Source organism: Perognathus longimembris, chromosome 3, assembly GCF_023159225.1.
Source record: "Perognathus longimembris pacificus isolate PPM17 chromosome 3, ASM2315922v1, whole genome shotgun sequence".
Taxonomy (NCBI): Eukaryota; Metazoa; Chordata; class Mammalia; order Rodentia; family Heteromyidae; genus Perognathus; species Perognathus longimembris.
In genome coordinates, this window is record NC_063163.1 from 98,482,767 (window position 1) to 98,498,018 (window position 15,252).

Consider the following 15,252-nt stretch of genomic DNA (forward strand, 5'->3'; position numbering starts at 1 on the left):
AAAGATATCAGGCTAATAAGTGCCCCTATCTAACATGTCATGTGTGGCTGCTGCCATAGTGATTGCCTTTATGGGAACTCAGGAAGGAGATGATCACTGGCACCTGTCCCTGTGATGGTCTGTTTCCTTTCTGTGCTTCTTTGCAGCATCTGAATCATCACCAAATGTGCTCTGAGGTGGAAAGTGGCATATTTTTCTCTTATGGCTGTGTCTATTTGAATATTTCAAGGCATCTGTAGTGTGCCTGGCCTAATGTGGGGGGAAGCTTAATTGTGGTGACTTTGAAGGTGCTCACTATGCCTATGGGACAGGTTCATAAACAGGTTCGAAGTGCATGTTCCCAACCAACAACACCCATTGACATGTCTTCTAGGACTGAGTGATCTAGACCACGAGTGATTTCAGGATCTTAACTGACTTGCTTTCTCTGTCTTATACCACTTCTTACACAGCTTTTGGAAGCCTTCTGTCTCTCTTCAGGTTCCTTTTTGTCCATCTTTGCACTGATGGAGGCTGGGGACTTCTCTTCTTCCACTCCTTTTCTAGGTGACAGTGGCTTGGAAGCTGGTGACAAGCTTCCAAGCTGAACAGTGCCAGTGTCCCATCATAATTCAGTCCTTTGCTTTTTGACTGGGCTTTCTTTATGGCTCCTCTTCTCTCCTTCCTGTCCTAGTAATTCATAGTGTGATTATTTACTTTTATAGAGCCAAAGTGTCTCTATGTAGATTTTCTGAATATCACCTTTATAGAAACAAAAGAAGAAACCAACAGACAGACAAACAGACAGAGAGAGAGAGAAAGAGAGAGCGAAGAGAGAGAGAGAGAGAGGGAGAGAGAGAGAGAGAGAGAGAAGGAGGATGGATTCTAGCTGGAAAGGAACACAATATTGTTCCATAGACTTTTCAGGTAATTAGAGGCATTGTATAATAGGGTTTCATTATGTTCCATTTTTAAATTTCAAAAGGCATAATAATGATTTTTTTCCTAGTCCTGAGCAGTGTCCTGGCTTCTTTTTTGCTCAAGGCTAGCACTATACCACTTGAGCCAGAGAGCCACTTCTAGCTTTTTCTATATATATGGGGCTGAGAAATCGAGCACAAGGCTTCATGTATATGAGGCAAGTTCCCTGCAACTAGGCCATATTCCCATCCCCAACAGTAATCTCATTAGTGTGTGTTACATAGAAATACATATCCTCTAGCATCCTCTGCTAAGCCTTGACAAATTTGTGTTTGGTATTGTAATGGTGTCCGAATAAGGAGAATCCTCCACCCCTCCAAAAGTCCACCACTGAGAGACAGTCTCAAGTACAACGATAGTTTTATTGGGGAAGTAAAAAGCAGAATACCAGGCAGGGCCGCAGCGCAGACTTGGAGGCTGGGGAGAAGCACCCTGGGCCGGGCTCAGGGTCAGATTATAAAGGCAAATACCACATGGTCAAGCCACGTCACACTCAGGGGGCCAAGGAGGTTACAACACTTATAGAGAAACTGCATAGACATGTCAGGTCACAGGCAGGTGGCCAATGGAGTTACAGTCTGCCTCATAGCAAATATTTGAACCGACCTATCGTTTTATTTAGAATTGGTGTATGAATTTGGCAGGTACCCACACGATGCAGGCGGGGGTAAGGCTGCTCCTTCCTGAAAGGGCACAGGTTGCTGGGTTGCTTTACCATTTCTAGCTCCTAACAAGTACCATGAACAGACCTGACTGGCTGGCTTTAACTCATGCTCCTATTTGTCAGGCCAAGCTCTTGAGTGCCAGAGATGATTTAGAAGTATTTTAAATGAAGTGTCATCAATTTCTAGGACATCTAAAATGATTCATCAAAAAATGGTATTCCTTGTCTATACATAAAATTTCTAGTTACTTCCTTATTAAAGTAACAGCCAAATTACCTGTGTTGTTAAGAGCTAATACATAATACGTGTTTGAAAAGAATATACGAGCCTTTGCATATTTGTAAATGCCACAGATTGTACCAAATGTAGAATCAAGATTCTTGCAGGAGTTAAACAAACTGTCGATTTTCTATGTAAAACACTTTGCATGACTGGGTCTATGGCTTGGAGTGGCACTGCGGTTCAAATGGTAGAGTGCTAGTCTTGCGCAAGAGAAGCTCCGGTACAGAACCAGACCCTGAGTTCAAGCCCCCAGTTTGCCAGCAAAGAAGACAGAAAATGGAAAAAATAAAAGATTAGTACCCAACAACGGTGAAAGCAGGGGCTAAAACAAACACTTGGAGAATCACTTCACAACAACTTCTCACAATCAAACTCACAATGAAATAACTATTTTATACATGTCAGTATGTGCATATTTTAAATAAAAACCCAACAACCCCTAAAATCTAGTAAGTTCTGGAAAGGATCTGAAAATAGTGTGATCTTTGGGGCACATCTGCCAGGAATGTAAAACATCAAAGATGGTGTAGATAATCATAAAGTGAATTAAACTTAGAAACACATGGGCATATAACTGACCACTTCTTTTTCTAGGTATCTATACAAAAGAACTAAAGCAAGGACTTTAACAACTATTTGGAGAAATACTTCACAATTACTCACTAAAAAAAGATAGGGACACACAAAACAATAGATAAATGCATTGAAAAGGAAGAAAATATTACTACATATTACAGCAGGGATGAATCTTGAACACAATCAGCTAAATAAAATATAGCAATGAGAAAGGAACATCATGGTATGATGTCTCTTCTTGAGTTTCCAAGGATCAACAAACTCATAGGCCAAAAAGAATGATGGTTCTGGAGACTGAGATAGAGAGGAACAGGAGCTGCATATTCAGTGATTCTACAGTTTCACACATGTAAGATGAGAAATGTTCAAGGTGCATGGAAAGATGGGAGCCCAAAATAAAGCAACATGTACTCTCAGTAAATGGTATAGTTGAGAATGTTTAAGGAGCCAGAAAGGATTGATGTGTAGAAAGACGACAGAATGAAATATGGCCTAAGTTTCAAGTAAAACACAAACCATGAAGCAGACATGGGATTTAACTAATGTGCTTTTTAAGAAAACACAACTCTAAAGGCTAACACATTTTTATTGGAAGTGTACAGTAACAAGAACTATATGGACAGTAGTTTAAATACCTTGGGCTGAATCTTCTAACAGTTTGACCCCTTTTTCCTCACATCCCAAAACCTACAAATAGGACTAAGATGTGGCTCAGCGGTGGACTACTTGCCTAGCTGGATGAAACCCTGGGTTTAATTCCTTAGGACTATATAAACAGAAAAGGCCAGAAGTGGTGCTGTGGCTCAAGTGGTAGAGTGCTACCTTTGAGCACAGGGAAGCTCAGGGACACAGCTCAGGCATTGACTTAGGCACAGTAAAGTAAAGTAAATAAGTATACAAATAAACCTAGAGAAAATGTGAAGCAAATCTGTACTCAGCATAGAATGTAAGATTTTCTAAGCTACGAAGTATAAAATATAACTTTGTCCTATTTAGGAACATTTTGCTGAAGCTGAATCTCATTTTTCATTTTCAGACTTGAACACCCATTAAGTTCATTAAATGCCATGTAAAATAAAGTGAGAGGAGCTTGGAATATGGCCTAGTAATAGAGTGCTGTCCTCACATACATGAAGCCCTAAGTTCTTTGCCTCAGCACCACATTTATAGAACAATCCAGAAGTGGCACTGTGGCTCAAGTGCAAGAATGATGGTCTTGAGCAAAAAGAAGCCCAGGACAATGCTCAGGCCCTCAGTCCAAGCCCCAGGACTGGAAAAAACAACAACAAAAAGAAAACAAAATAAAGCTTGAATCCAAAAGCAACTCACCAGAGATCCATCCATTCTTTGTTGCTGTTGACAATGAACAGAAGATTCTGGGGGCAAGGCTGGGAGAAAAGGAAAATGAAGTTGTGACAAAAACAACTATGCAAATTTTTTTCCGAGCTTTTCCTGCTCAAAACAATAATGCAATCTTAAGGGAGAAGAATCTTTTATGTTTCAAGTAGAGCATTAAAATCTGCAATAAAAACAAATCCAAGTGCATTACTTGGTAGATAGATATTATACAAGCAGCTCATTTTGATGTTGATTACACAAAGAATTGGTAAAAACTATAGACGGTGTCAGCACAGGTTTGAAAAGGCCTTATTGCACATCTTCCTAAACACAGTCCTCTGAAGAACCTTGGCTTTCCTTCAGGGTGGGGGAGTACATGGCCTAATAAAGGGGCAGCATATAATAATGTTCATAGGAGTGACACAAACCTGAATGAACCATCCTCACTCAAGCAACACAATGATTAAAGCCTCATTTTACTGAAACAATAGCAATGCAAGATATGAACCTAAGTACATCCCAAAATAGAGATGCCTGTGACACACAGATTGTGACACATGATTGCAGTCAGTCAAAAGGAATAAGTTACAAATGTTCTGCCATCATAATTTAGGGAGATCAGAGAAAGCCGAGAGTGAAGATAAAACCACAGTGCATTTCATCTCATCATGGTAATGAGGCCCATTCAATATATGTCTTTATATGTTAAAGTTCTCTTGCTTTAAAAAAAAAAAAGCAGTATAAGTCTATTTGAAAAGAAGAACATGCTATAATTTATCCTTTTGTGTATGTTGAATGTAAAGTTCTTCCTCTGAGTATCTCCTTAGATTTTTTTTTTTTGCCAGTCATGGGGCTTGAACTCAGGGACTGATCACTGTATCTGGCGTCTTTCTGCCCAAGTCCAGCACTCTACCACTTGAAGCACAGCACCACTTCTGGCTTTGCCTATATGTGGTGGTGAGGAATCAAACCAAGGGCTTCATGTATTCCCGGCAAGCACTTTACCTCTAGGCCATATTCCCAGCCCTCCTCCTTACATTTTAAGTGCACAAATATGCATCAATTGAAACACAAATCTTGATTCATATCTCACACAGGAAATCTCTTTCTAAGGAAAGAGGGAAGCACAAAGTACAGCATCAAGTACAGAGAGTTTCCCTGACGATGTCAAGTGCACACTACTGCAGTCTCTGCTCCATCATCTCTGGCCTTGTCTCTCTCTTGCCTTTGTAGGAAGTGGACAGTGTCATGGGCCAAAGACAAATGCTTTATAAGAATATGTGACCAAGACTTAGAGAGTATGAGAGGGAAGCATCATTGGGTTTACAATATAAGTCCAATAAAAAAGAGTAGAGTAACTTTCAGATTGGAATGCAATAAAAGATAATATAGTAGATATAAAAGTAGATAAAATATATTATATATAATAGATAATATATGTAAACTAGTGGAATCTCCCAGAAACTTCAGACTACAGTTTGATGGAACATGAGTACTACTGAGTCCATTGTTGTCTACTTGACTTACTTTGATCCTCTGAAACATGGCTATCTCATTGTGTTGTTGCCATAGTTGTTACACAGCCTGAGTTGTGGTTTTAAGGCTTAGTTTGCCTAGAATTGCACTGTTCATTAACTAGGCATGACTGTAGTTCCTCTTGAGTTGGGTGTCTGAGTGGGAGTACTTAAGTATAACTAACCAGGAGAAAATATACTGGGAATTAAAAGGGAAGACAGAGGGTTGGGGATATGGCCTAGTGGCAAGAGTGCCTGCCTCCTATACATGAGGCCCTGGGTTCGATTCCCCAGCACCACATATACAGAAAATGGCCAGAAGTGGCGCTGTGACTCAAGGGGCAGAGTGCTAGCCTTGAGCAAAAAGAAGCCAGGGACAGTGCTCAGGCCCTGAGTCCAAACCCAGGACTGGCCAAAAATAAATAAATAAATAAATAAATAAATAAATAAAAGGGAAGGCAGAGCTTGAAAGGAAAGAAAATATTTGACCTCTGGCAACATGTTGTGTGCTGTGTGCTCCTTCGATCCACACAACACCAGATTCTTATCTCTGAGTGGGACTCTCATAGGTGTTTACATTAGTACTAGTGAAAGCCTGCATTGATTTGGTAGAGGGTGAGGACTTAGAAATTTGGACATTTATACCTGTTCATGAAAAGCCAAACATCAGTTCCTAAGCAATGAAAAATATCAAACACATTTGTGGCACAATATTGCACATAGTTAGCCTGGCTGTGCTCCAAAGCATTAAATGTGAATATTGTCTTTTTATATAATTTAATGATACGACAAAAGGGGGATTAGTAAAAGTCTGGAAACTTTGGTGACAGTGTCAGAATATAATTTTCATGAGAGAAAAGCTATCATGTGTCATTCACTAGATTTTTCTGACTAAGAAATGACTATCTGTGTGAACTGGACAAAAATAGTAAAATAGAAAAATACCTTACGAAGTTGTTATACAGATCAAGAATTGACAATATTTGCTTCTCCATTAAAATGTAATTGGAATTGTTAACATTTCCCCCTCCTCAGGTGTCCAGCTCCTCTCATTAGTCCCCAGGTCCACACAAACCTAAACTCCTTGCCCTAGAACTATAATGGGCCACTCCCACTCAACATTTAGGCCTGCCTACTTTCCCTTTAGCCCCAGAGGTATACAAGCCACCACCTGGAGAAGGTGCTTATGCACCAGAAGCCATGTTGCTACCTCTCTCATGGGAAATAGGGCCTCACTAATAAACCTTGTGAACCTGCTTCTTCTGTCCAAGGCTATCTCTGCATGGGATTCTGATATGCTTATGTTAAAACTAATTTGGCAACTTTCCCTCCCCCCACCAGTACTGGGGCTTGAACTCAGGGCCTGAGCACCATCCCTGAGCTTCTTTTGCTCAAGACTAGCACCCTACCACTTGCGTCACAGTGCCACTTCAGATCTTTTCTGTGTATGTGGTACCGAGGAATCAAGTCCAGGGCTTCATGTATGCTAAACACGCACTCTACCATTAGGCCACGCATTCCTAGCCCCTTTGGCAAGATTTTTATGTCATAGGATGCTCAATTATATGCAGGAAGAAGAGTCCTGTCATTCCAGAATTGAATATTGGCATGTTTTCCTAAATAAATACAGTGCAAAGTAGACTATCATTTGTTTAGTTTCCTGCTAGCTAGCACCTACATTTTAGTTTATTAAGTGCTACCAAAGAGCACTTGCCCAACTTCAATTAGAAGCATTTCTGTGGCTTGCTGTTGTCTTCCTTTTTCTTTGAGGGTCCTGTGGGTATGTTGTCTGCTTGCTTGGTTTTTATGATGAACAGTTGTAAAATTGAACTGAATTCTTTTACCTATGAACCAAGTCAGAAAACTTTTAAAATAAGATGTAGAAGTGAAAGACTAAGGTTCTGTGCTTCAGTTAAGATATCTTAACTGTAAAACAATAATTTTGGAGGGAACCAGAAGGCTTCAGTTCTCTAGAATGTAAACATTTGGGTTTGGTTTTGCTGTGTCTTTAAAGTTAGAGATAGGGCTATTTAGCTCAAGTAATGTTTGTATTGTATTGTATTGTATTGTATTGTATTGTATTGTATTGTATTGTATTGTATTGTATTGTATTGTATTGTATAGCATTGCATTGCATTGCATTGCTATGAAGAATAGCTTATGTTATAAGGTGGTGTCCTTTTTAAAAATAGGAGTGGAGGTTTCCCAGAATGCTTATCGACAGTTTTGGCTGAGATGTTTTGCACATTTTCTATTGAGAATAAAACCTACAATGTGTTTAATAAATCAAATAGGTGAAACATGGATATTGGCTTTAATAGTTGTCTTATATCAGAAAGGATCAATAACATTCCCACGAACTTGTATCACCCGTGATTATTGGGAACATAGCCAGAAGAAATGGGTTGCATAGTAGATGGAGTTAGAAAGGGGGGGGGGGAGAGAGAGAGAGAGAGAGAGAGAGAGAGAGAGAGACCAGTGAATTTTTAATCCTCTGACATAAAATGTCGAAACAACCCTTTTCATTATTTTAGCAATAAGCTTTTATAAGTATTGTCAAATATGGGGACAAACAATTCCACACGCAAATTTGAAAGTTGACCTTATTAAATTTGTGCCTTTAAGTCCTTTCTTCTACCTGGGCACCATGTACAGCTATTATACAACCATTGAGCTAAATGACCATACAGCTCCCTCTACTACCTTGCCCTTAAGACTTATTTGTTGCATTGTTTTAAAACTTCAAAGCAAACAATACATATTTGAATCTTTATTATTGTAATGATGATTCCTTTCTTACAGTTATATCCAGTACAGGCGGGATAGGAATGCCTTTGTAGTTGAATGGCTTTATGGTTGTGCGTGTTGATCTGATCAGCAGTGTTAGGGAGAACACAAAGATTCAAAATGTAGAGGGGAAGAAAATGTCCTGACACAATTTTATTCTTACCTATAGGTAGTGGGTTTTTTTGTTTGTTTTGTTTTTGTTTGCCAGTCCTGGGCCTTGGACTCAGGGCCTGAGCACTGTCCCTGGCTTCTTTTTGCTCAAGGCTAGCACTCTGCCACTTGAGTCACAGCGCCACTTCTGGCCATTTTCTATATATGTGGTGCTTAGGAATCGAACCCAGGGCTTCATGTATACGAGGCAAGCACTCTTGCCACTGGGCCATATTTCCAACCTGACCTATAGGTAGTGTTAATGACAAGGAATTTAAACAAAGCAATATGAGTTCTGACAGTTGAAATGCTTAGTTTGAATACAGTAGCAGCCTATGAATTGGGACAGTTGCGGACAATTCTACCACTACAAATTGTCTTTGCTTCCAGGTGGAAGTGGAGGTATGCAGAGTGCTGCCACTCACCTAGGTTCCCAAGATGGGGGCATGATAACTATGCACAGTCCAAAGAGATCATGGAAGATTCCTCCAAATCTCCACAATCATATGGTCCATCTAGTGTGGAAGAAATGCATCCTCAACCGAGCCCAGTCCAAGTATCTTTGTGGATTGCATGGGGGTCATGCCTTGGTTCCCAGATTCTTGACTGCGACACAGAGGAAGTCACATCATACTCTCAATGACCACACTTGACATGTCTTCACATGCATTTCACCTTTTTAGAGTGAAATTTAAAAAAAAAGTTGATAAAATAGAGACTTACTTCACCTAACCTGATTACTCAGAAAAAATGTTAAGCTCCTGCCTGATCATCTAAAGAGTGGCATAGGGTTGGTCGCAGTGGCTCAAGCTTGTGATTCTAGCTGTTTGGGTGGCATGCATGTTTGTTCCATCATGTGTTAAATGATGTGGTAGGCCTTGAACAGCCACACATTCTCCACCATTATGCTTAGATCACCCTCTACAAACTCAGGAATTCTTTCTTCTATTTTTAGAGTAGCAAAGACCTGGCAAGAGTGTTTTCAGATTATCTACTGCAGTATTAGCAAACACATTATGGAATGGTCCACTATCTAATGGCCTTATGGAGCAGGGCGGCCATCATGCTATCCCACTAAACCATCCCACTGTGCCTCACAAATCCATTTTTCTCCCACTAGGGCATCATTTAGTGCAATGCAGCAGTAATTTAATACCACCCTAGTGGCTTCGGAGAGTTACTGCTACAGTGCAGGAGAACTTACAATTTGTCCCTGGGAATGATTTATACATTGGGAGGAACTGGCTGACCTGTTATATATATAACTTTGTTGCACAGATTAAACCTTGTTATCATGTAGTGGGTCTGAAAGCCATTTCTCATGCTGCTTGTGCTTGCCAAGAAGTGTGTTAGCATGTGAAAAGACATAGTACTTATTCTTACTTATATGAAATGGTCCAGGTGCATTTGTACACGTTCTCCCTTTCACAGGCTGTCATTTCTGTCCCACTGTAATTTGTCTGTAATTGTCCTAGATCCCATTTTCCTGCATGTAATAAGTAGCAAGTAAGGTTTTCAGTATTTTTATCCTTTGAAGTTATTAATTTTTCTTAGGATTTAACCCTTGTTCTCTTAGTATTACACTTCTGGAGACTAGTCTTAGTTCTAGTACATAGAATTACAAGCCATTATAAACCAGTCTACATTACAGTATAGTAGAGTATTACAAAATAAAAACTGAAAATTCTAAATTTTGGGGGGGCAAATTTTAAGGTCTTAAGGTACAGTATGAGTTGGTCACCTGAGGTGTCCACCGAATTCCAGTTAGTAGTTACAACTTTATAAACTCAAATTTAGTAAACCCATTGTTATGTATTCTTACAGAAATACTGATTTTCTTCAAAAGATTCATATGAGGATGATTTACATGTAAAATATGTAGAAAGCAAGTGTATTGTGGAATTCTTCTTGTTTTGGTTTTCTATGTACTTCAGGGACTGCTTGTAGTTTCCCCGTTTTTTGTAAGGGAAGGGATAATAGGGAATGAACTCGAGAGCCTTGAGCTCTTGCTCAGCTATTTACTCATGGCTCATGCGCTACATCTTGAGTCATGCCTCCAGTTTCAGCTTTTTGCTGAGTAATTGGGGATAAATATGCATGTCCTGGATATTTCTGCCTTGTCTAGCTTTGTACTTGGATTCTCAGATCTCAGCCTTCTGAGTAGCCTGTGAGACACCCAGCTTTTTTTTTTTTTTTTTAATGAACCAAATGATGAGTAATATGCAGTAGGGGTTGAGGTGATGTTGTGTAGGCTCTGGTGTCTGGACCTGCTTCTCATCCTTATGCGTTCTCTTTCTTGCAGTTATGTGCCTAGTGTCAGGAGCCTAGCAGATCCAGACTATCTGAACACACTACACATGAACACATCAGTGACACTGATCAGCAACAGCAACAGTGGAGCAGGAGTCCTCCAGCAACACCTCGTTTCTCTGTTCCCACACCGAGAACCCCTAGGACTCCAAGAACTCCCAGAGGTGGGGGCACTGCCAGTGGTCAAGCGTCTGTTAAATATGACAGCACTGATCAGAGCTCACCAGCCTCAACCCCCTCTACCATGAGGCCCCTTAACTCTGTGGAGCCTGCCACCATGCAGCCAATTCCTGAAGCCCATAGTCTGAATGTCACCCTGATTTTCTCAGATTCTGTGATGAATATCTTTAAGGACCAGAATTTTGACAGTTGGTGCATCTGTGCCTGCAACATGAACATCAAAGGGGCAGATGTTGGGCTTTACATCCCAGATTCTTCCAATAAGGACCAGTACCGCTGCACCTGTGGGTTTAGTGCCATTATGAAACGCAAACTTGGCTATAATTAGGGACTCTTCCTTGAAGATGAGTTGGATATTTTTGGGAACAATTCTGACATTATCCAAGCTGCGGAGAGGTGTTTAATGATGTGTCAGTCCACCTTTCTTCCTCAAATGGAGAGAGCTAGGAAGTCTCTAGAACCACCCATAAGCCTTCTCCTCATCCTGCAGAACCAGCACATTCAACCTTTTGCTTCTCTGAGCTTCCTGGACTACATTTCCTCTAACAGTCACCAAAAAATTCCCTGTGCGAGCTGGAGTTATGACCGGGTGCAGGCAGATAATAATGACTACTGGACAGAATGCTTTAATGCCCTGGAGGAGGGGAGGCAGTATGTGGATAATCTCACAGGTGGAAAAATAGATGAAGCTCTAGTGAGAAACGCCACTGTGCACTCATGGCCTCATAGCAATGGTAAATGGCCCAGAAAGCAGATACACATTTATAATTATCTAGGTGTGATGACAACTGAAGGTTTTCTTTATTGTGCGACAAAAATTTTAATTTTCATATCTTCAAAAACAAAAGTCACCAAAGTGAGGACTCCATTGATTTTATCCTAGCTGTAAGGAATGAGGGAATATTTTCTGTTGAAACATCTCTTGAGAAGAGTAATTGCTTTGTGAAATTTTCCTCTTGCATTAATCACAAGTAGACAACTCTTATTGGTAACCTATGGCTCCTATATCTCAAAGGAGTCATGACTGTGTAAACTGGTAGTTTCTTTTTTTTTTTTTTTTTTTTTTGGCCAGTCCTGGGCCTTGGACTCAGGGCCTGAGCACTGTCCCTGGCTTCTTCCCGCTCAAGGCTAGCACTCCGCCACTTGAGCCACAGCGCCGCTTCTGGCCGTTTTCTGTATATGTGGTGCTGGGGAATCGAACCTAGGGCCTCATGTATCCGAGGCAGGCACTCTTGCCACTAGGCTATATCCCCAGCCCATAAACTGGTAGTTTCCATACCCTGTTGCCTACATCCATCTGTTCTTTAAGTCAAGGTCTCCATAAAATTGCTTTCTTGAGACTGACTGTTTGTTCACTAGACATTTTTGCATTCTCTGGTTTCCCAGTGGGTTGTGTCTCTTACTACAGTGTTGAGGTTCCTGGAGCATATTCCAGGGTGCTCTAGCATTAGTGCTCCAAGTGGGCTGAGATCATCCCTGCTTGGCTTACATGAGGCACAGAGTACAATCCCCAGCACTGTGACAGTGGGGAAGATTAAAAAAAACAAACTCCAGGTGACAAAAACCTTGGGCAGTTGACTCTTAAGTGTGCCTTGTCTTCCTGCTACCCCCCACTGTCATGTATCCTCAGGGATAAATGGTAACTGAGAGAGAGCAGGCACCTGCCTTTGTGAACTCTCTAATTTATGTGGGAAAATGAACAGTTGGACATTAATCAGTTACATGGGTCAGCTCATTGAAACAAAGCATTGTAAGAGATGATGGTATGCCTTGCACACAGGTCAAGAAAGACTCCATTGAAAGAGTGGTAGCATTTGCCCAGAGATCTTCTCACTGAGGAAGAAGAGAAAGCAGATCACATGTCCCAGACAGGCGAGATTAGTGTGAAGGCCCAGAGTTAGATTGAAGTTGTACCCTCAGCGGACTGAAGGAAGGTTAGGAGTTAGCAGGAACTGAGTCGTAAAGAGCCCTTGAGACATGGTGGAGTCAGGTCTTCAGAGTGTAATAAAATGTGTCTGAAGGGTTTTAAGAAAATATGAGAACATCCTATTTGTGTGATGGGAGGGGGGAACAAGATTCTGATATGGGTTAGAAATTAATCTGAAAAGATAGTGGACACATTGCAGAAGTGTTTGAAGTGTTATGAGATGATTAAAGACCCAGTTTGTAACTTGTGTCCTTGAGTAGACAGTGTTATCATTCATAGATCTGCAGCTGTGAGGAAGACATAGTCTGGGGAGAAAGATCATAAATGGAGTTTTTTTTTCTTTTCTAAAAATTTATTTATTTTATTTTTTGCCAGCCCTGGAGCTTGCCTCAGGGACTGAGCACTGTCCCTGGCTTCTTTTTGCACAAGGCTAGCACTCTACCACTTGAGCCTCAGCATAACTTCTGGCCATTTTCTATATATGTGGTGCTGAGGAATCGAACCGAGGGCCTCATGTATACGAGGCAAGCACTCCTGCCACTTAGGCCATATTCCCAGCCCATTAATGGAGTTTTTTTTTTTTTTTTTTGCCAGTCCTGGGCCTTGGACTCAGGGCCTGAGCACTGTCCCTGGCTTCTTCCCGCTCAAGGCTAGCACTCTGCCACTTGAGCCACAGCGCCGCTTCTGGCCGTTTTCTGTATATGTGGTGCTGGGGAATCGAACCTAGGGCCTCGTGTATCCGAGGTAGGCACTCTTGCCACTAGGCTATATCCCCAGCCCCCATTAATGGAGTTTTTAAGATGCCTTTTGAGACCTCTGGGTAGAGACTGGGCCTGGAGCTCAGAAGACAAGTATTTGTCATGTGATTGGTAATTCCAGCACCCAGAGCTCACTGAGGAGGAAAGGATGTGTGCAGTAAGCCAGGGCAGAGCTGAGTGGAATGTGAACAGGGAGAGAAAGTGGTCTGTGAAGGGGGCACAGAAGGAAGGATGAATCTGAGTGGGGCCTGTCTTAGGAAGAAGTGAGAACCTGTGTTCTAAAAAGAGAAGGTGGTCAACACTCGAAACAGTGCAAGTGAGGATGGGCTAGTCCCATCCTCTAGAGTACAGCAGTGTGGGAATAAGCACTGACTTCCTTTATCAACTTCCAGTTATTGCTGAGGAGAGACTAATAGGCATATCTTAAATTAGACTAAAAAGGGGAATGATAAAAGTATGTGCCATGTACAGAGGTCATCCAGTAGTTTAAGCAAGGAGGTTGAGTCTCCTAAGGAAGTGTTAAAGGGTTATCTTCAGTTTTATATCTGCTTAGTGTCAGACAATGTCTTGTGCTTAGCAGATCCTTAGTGTTTTCTGAATGAGTAGTTGAAGTAAAGATACCTTCTTTTCTCCTAAAGAAAACTATGGAGGATTAGCTTGAGTCGTTCCTTTCTCTGGATTGTCTGGCTGTCATGGGATAGAAAATCTGTCTGCATGCATCAGTGGTATCAACTTGCCCTGTGAGGAACTGCACTTTACAGGAGAGCAAATCTGAAAAAATATGAACATGCTTAAAAGTAGCAAATATTACTGTAAATGAATGAGGTGCCTGCTATTTTGTATGTATAGGAATAGAACTTACAAGAAACACTTGCATTTTTATTTTCAGAAAGTTGTATCCTCTTGTTTTCCACTTTTGGTAGTGGCAGAGTTAGAGAGAAACAATTTCATTGTTTTTTATTGGTTATGTGTGTGTATGTACCTACACACACACACACACACACACACACACACACACACACACACACACAAAACAAAGAACCCAGCCTGAAAATAAAGGGTGATTAGCACCCCTTTAGTGGAGGGAGAAGTACCTGTGGGGTAGCTGCCTGCAGCTCCCCAAGTAGAGCTTATGGAGGAACACAGGGCTTAGCCCCAGGCTGATACCAACCTACATTTGTGCAATATTTTGGAGTTTTGTCCCCAAAGTTGAAAAAAAATTCTAGGGATCACCAGTACAGATTAATAGAAGCCATGTTGTATCTCATTAGGAGAACATCTATAAAGGTCTTAAAAATCCATGGGCACCTGTGTCTCAGATTTACTTGGTAGACATCTCTCACATGTTTCTCCATGTCTTTTTCTTAATCTTTTAGAAAAGCAGGTGTGAGGAAAGGTCACCAGGAGCCCAGTCAGGAAGATTCATAGCATATCACTTCAAGTCTGTTTCCATGGACCTTTTGAGAATGTGTTAAGTGCGAGGGGCTTTCCACCCAGAGAACACACACACACACACACACACACACACACACACATTCACACATGTGCACGTCCTAGAGGTTAGCAACCCTTCCCAGGGTGGCTGTTGGCAGAAGAAATATTTACCTACACAGCCAGCCCCTCCCCATGAATGTAACACATGTGGAAAGTCCTTCACCCAGCAGTCAGCACTCCAGAAGCATAAGAGAAATCACACAGATGAGAAACTATGAATGTAACAAATGTAGAAAATCTTTCACACAGAAGTCCACTTTCAATGTGCACAATGAACACACCAGAAGAAACCTTATGAATATGACAAATGT